Genomic DNA, 5189 nt, shown 5'->3' with positions numbered 1-5189 from the left:
ATCCTATAAACGGAAAGGTCTCATGAGGCCCTGTGTCTTTTTCAGGAACTACTGACAATTAACAGTGGATGGGGGGATTGAGTGCGACATGTTCCAGCAACTAACCCCACCCCATGCTTATGTGGGCAGCTCTAATTAAACTCAGTGGATCATACACAGAAACATCTAAGTAGGAGGATGGGTTGTTAGAAAGAAGTTCTCAGGGGCAGAAGAAAGGGATGAGCCAGGGACATAGGGAGTGAAAATAACTGAACTTTATTATATCCATGTGTGGAACTCTGAAGGAATAAAAAAATTAATTCAAACAGGTACTCTCATGGGCTGTGAAGTGACCTTTCAGATGACAAAAAGAAGAGAAAACAGAACGGAGAGGTCTGGGTGCTTCGTGTAGAAATGTTTCTCCACACTTACTCCCCCACATCTCCACAGCTCCTGGATGTGTTCTTGGCTGCTTGGAGACACTTCTACTTTATGACCCTGTTGACATTTCCTCCGAGGAAGGAAAACTGGTCTTCAAGTTGAGCCATAACCACAAAGGGAAGCATCTGCTTGGCACACAGGACGATTTGTCGGCTGAGTTCAGACACGGTGACTACAGCTGCAAATGCTGGAGGATTCTGCAGGCCTTTCCAAGCACAAAAACAAAAGCTATTCTCCAAGGGGACTCCTCTGGTACCCAACTGAATTAGAATATAGATGATGGTTAACACTTAGAGAAATGTCATCGCATAAGTCATATGGAAAATCCAGGAAGAAAACGGATCTCAATAGCAAGAAGGATATGGTTCAAAGGTAAATGTGTATCTTATCCCATGCCCCAAAATAAGAAAGATAAAAGAATGAAGACATCTGCTATCTCCCATAGCTGAGATTCTAAAATGGGAACCAGAGACCATAAATCTGAGTACCATCAAAGTTAATCCAATTTAAAACTGTATGTGTGCGCACATGTCTATGTGTGTGCACATGTCTATGTGGCAGGTGGTTCACATGCATGTGGAGGCCAGTATACAACCTTGGGTGTCATCCCTTAGCATGGGTCCATCTTTCTTTGAGACAGTTCTCTTACTGGCATGGAACTCACTGAGTGTACTGGGCTGGCAGGCCATCCAGCCCCAGGAATCCATCTGTCTCCACCTTCTCTGCTCAACTTGAAACTTTTGCTCTGAATTTTATCCCCCTAATCTCCACTAGCAAAGGGAAGAAGCCTTTTGTTTGTGCCTGGACTGATGAGAATTTTAGTTTTAAAGGCTTAGCATTTGACCTAATTGAGTCTGTGTTCATCAGTGGAAGGTGTATAAGATCCTGAGATTTGTGAAGACGAAAAATGAGTTACATGTCTATGAGACCAATGTAGGGAAGAAGAGACAATTATGAGTTGAAAATTATTAGACCAGGAACATTTTTAAATATACAGTATACCCATTTCAAAACACCAGACTGGCTCCTACAAACAGATCACTTTACCTTGATATGCTTCTTCGCATTCCACTTCATCCTTCCATTCGTTATCACCTCTGCTTGTAGTAGTTGACCTTTTATTCCTTCATGAAACAGGCTCCCACAACCCATCAGGCCTTGATTCCAATGCAGACAAAATCCCATTTCACCCTTACTACACAATCAAAGGCAGCCTGAAACCAGCAATCCTTGTCAGAACTGAGCTAAGAAATCCCGCTTATCAAATGTGTGTCTTTAAAACACACACACACACACACACACACACACACACACACGCACATGCACACACACACACGCACGCACACGCACACGCACACACACACACGTAAAGTGTTGATTCATCCTGGAGCTATGACTATCAACATTTCAAATAATTTATTATTGGTTAATGATAAGTTAATGTAATAAATAGCTACTCCACAACAAACACTTGCCAGGGATTCAGACCTCTGCTCATGCTGACTAGCATTTGTTCGACCTGCTAAGTTCACAAAGCAATTTTTTCACAGACAGAATTTCCTTAAATCTCCCTGGCAGATGTTGCCAGCACACTCCTTTGACACAGGGAACTCAAACCTGACAAAGCCACAAGGACTCAACAGGAAAAAGACTCCCAAGGAGCACTGACAGCTCCAGTCACCAAGACCTTCACCAGAGACCACGGGAAGTGTTACAGTTAAAAAGAGAGGTTCTAAACGGTTTAACTATTTGTGGCTAATGGACAGCCAAGTGATTTTCAGTTGAAAATAATCAAGGCGGTGGGAGGCCGAAAGGCAGACACAAGAATAATAAAAACACAATCGTCAGTCAGTAAATGCCACCCTTCCTGACAGCACTGTATTGTCACTTACTGAAGTTTTCTAGAGCTACCTACTGTAGCCGGAAGTTCCTCCAGTCCTGCCCAGCCCCGTAGTTGGGACGAATCTCTCCCACCCACATCCCACTGCCACTTGGTCCCAAGTAAACACACAGAGGCTTATATTACTTACAAACTGTATGGTCTATGGGTCAGGCTTCTTGCTAGCTAGCTCTTATAACTTAACTCAATCCATTTTTATAAATATGTATGTTGTCACGTAGCCGCGGCATTTCTGGTCTGCTAACATCTTGTTGTTCCTTGGGCAGCAGGCTGGCATCTCCCCTGACTCCACCCTTCTTTGGCTCTCTCCAGTTTGAATGTACCACCCAACCTGATCCTTCCCTGCCATAGGCCAATGCAGCTTTATTTATCAACCAACCAGAGCAACACATATTCACAGCATACAGAATGACATCCCACAGCAACCTACAGAGTGAAGGAATACAGGTTGGGTCATTTCAACAACATAAAATTGTCAGGGGTGGAGGTACACGTTGGTCATCCCAGTACTTGGGAGACCGAGGCAGAAAGATCACTACAGTTCACAGCCAGCCTGGCCAACACAGCAAGTTCTAAGTCAGCCAGGTCCACACAGCCAGACCCCATCTCGACAGAAAACAAATCTTTTCTCTGGACATTGGCAAGTTCTAAGTCAGCCAGGTCCACAAAGCCAGACCCCATCTCAACAGAAAACAAATCATTTCTCTGGACATTGGCAAGTTCTAAGTCAGCCAGGTCCACATAGCCAGACCCCATCTCAACCGAAAACAAATCTTTTCTCTGGACATTGGGCTCTCAATTTCTTCTTATAATGAGGATATTGGTCATTTTTGGAGCCCATTCCAATGGGCTGACTTATTTTTAGTTCATTACCTCCTTAAAGACTCTATTTCTAAATAAGATCACATTCTAAGATCCTGGGTTAAGACGCCAGGATATAGGGGCTAGAGAGATGGTTCAACGGTTAGGAGCACTGGCTATTCTTGCAGAAGACCTAGGTTTGATTCTATCCACACAGAGGTGGCTTACAATCATGTCCAAGTCCAGTGCCAGGGGATCTGATGCCCTCTTCTGGCCTTCAGGGCACTGTTTGCATGTGGTGCAGAGACATGCATGCAAGCAAAACACTGCTACATATATATATATAAAAAAAAACTTTCTTTAAATATAAAGTTTGAGGACTCACTTTATCCCCCATATATGACTAATATACAGGAGCTGCCCATTGACTGTGCACAGGGCTCTGCATCAGACAGAACTGATCTCTGTCCCTCCCTAATGGAATATCCACATATCCAAGCAGATAAACATGAAACTGAAAGATTAAATAAAACACCAAGTTAAATGACAACAAGCATTAACCATGGCATACTCATAACTCTGTTTGCTTTAATAAAAACTAAATAGTCACGGGGAGACCATTTAAAAAGGAACCATGGTAAGAAGGATGTCACTGTGATTAAAAAGTTCCCAACCCACTGCTTTCTCAATTGCCAGGAAAATTAATTTTTAGGAAACATTTCATTAATGAGTAATGAAGTGTCAACAGAAATTTTGTTAGAAAAAAATGTTTCAATGACAAAGTTATTAAAATGGGACAACATAAGGTCATGAATTTATGGCCGTACTATAGGAAAATGCAGATGACATTATGATCACCAAGGAAAGGAATAAACAGCTTTAAATTCAGTTCCTAGCTTCCTTTTGTTCTTACATTCTTTCTGAAAAGTCTAGAGAGACGATGGAATGCCCATCAACTGAGGGTCACTTTATAATGTGATGTTAAGAATTTACAGTAACATTCTCTCCTTAGCCAAAACTTCTCAATTTTATTTAATAATATATAATGAAACTAAAATTTCAATGTTGTATAACTCAAGTATCTCACTAGACTAACAATCAGAAAATACGCACTTGCATCATTGAAAATATTAGCATGTATAAGGTTGGGGAGACAACTCGGTTGGTACGAGGTTTGCTGTGCTCAGTGTGAGGACCTGAGTCCAGATCCCTAGCACTCACATCAAAAACTAGGAACAGTGTAACCGCAGCACTAGGAGGCAGAGACAGGCAGATCCCTTGAGTTTACTGGCCAGCCATTCAAGCCATCAGCAAGCTTTGGGTTCAGTGAGAGATTCTATTTCAAAGAGTCAGGTGGAGAGCAGTAGAAGACATAGGACATCAACCTCTGACCTCCACACCCATGCACATGCATGTATATACACACTCAAATGCACAGGTACACACATACACACAGGAACATGTACACACATGCCCCACATAAACAAAAGAAAATGTTTAGCCATGTCATATAATTCTTTAGAACTGACCATGGAAATTTTCTATATAATTCCCTGAATATGTGTGAGTACATGTGAGTGGAGAGAGGTTGAGTGTGTGTGTATGATGTGTGTATGTGTGTGAGAGTGAATGTGTATGTGTGAGTGTGTGAGTGTGTGTGGTACATGAGTGTATGTTGTTGTGAGTGAATATATGTGTGTGAGAGTGTGTATATGTGAGGTATGTGTATGTATGTGATATGTGTGTGGTATATGAGTGTATATGTGTATAAGTGAATATGTGTGTGTGTGTGATGTGATTGTGGGTAGTATGTGAGTGTATATGTATGTAAGTGAATTTATGTCTGTGTGTGTGTCAGAGGTAATGTGTGTTTTCAATCATGGTTCTGTTTGCCATTGTGTTAGGTTTTTTACAACATTCAAACAAATTAATGTCTTTGGGAATGGGTTAACAATGGCGTTTTCCTATTACTTGTCATGGCAGCTTGGAACACACCATCCTCCAAGGCCTGACTTTCCAGCTCTCTCCCTTTGCACTCCATGTGTGAGTAACCACAGAACCACAGGTG

At 42.0% G+C, this 5189-nt stretch overlaps 1 long non-coding RNA gene across 1 annotated transcript; it reads right to left on the bottom strand.

Moving 5' to 3' along the window:
• Positions 1-239: 239 nt before the first annotated feature.
• Positions 240-2617, bottom strand: LOC131906210 (uncharacterized). Its single transcript, XR_009378136.1, has 2 exons — positions 2451-2617; positions 240-625 (listed from the first exon to the last, which is right to left on the bottom strand). It is a non-coding gene; the product is annotated as an uncharacterized LOC131906210 (long non-coding RNA).
• Positions 2618-5189: the final 2572 nt, after the last annotated feature.

This window comes from Peromyscus eremicus, chromosome 3 (genome assembly GCF_949786415.1).
Source record: "Peromyscus eremicus chromosome 3, PerEre_H2_v1, whole genome shotgun sequence".
Taxonomy (NCBI): Eukaryota; Metazoa; Chordata; class Mammalia; order Rodentia; family Cricetidae; genus Peromyscus; species Peromyscus eremicus.
Note: the sequence above shows the minus strand (reverse complement) of the source record. Positions and strands in the feature narration are given on the sequence as shown.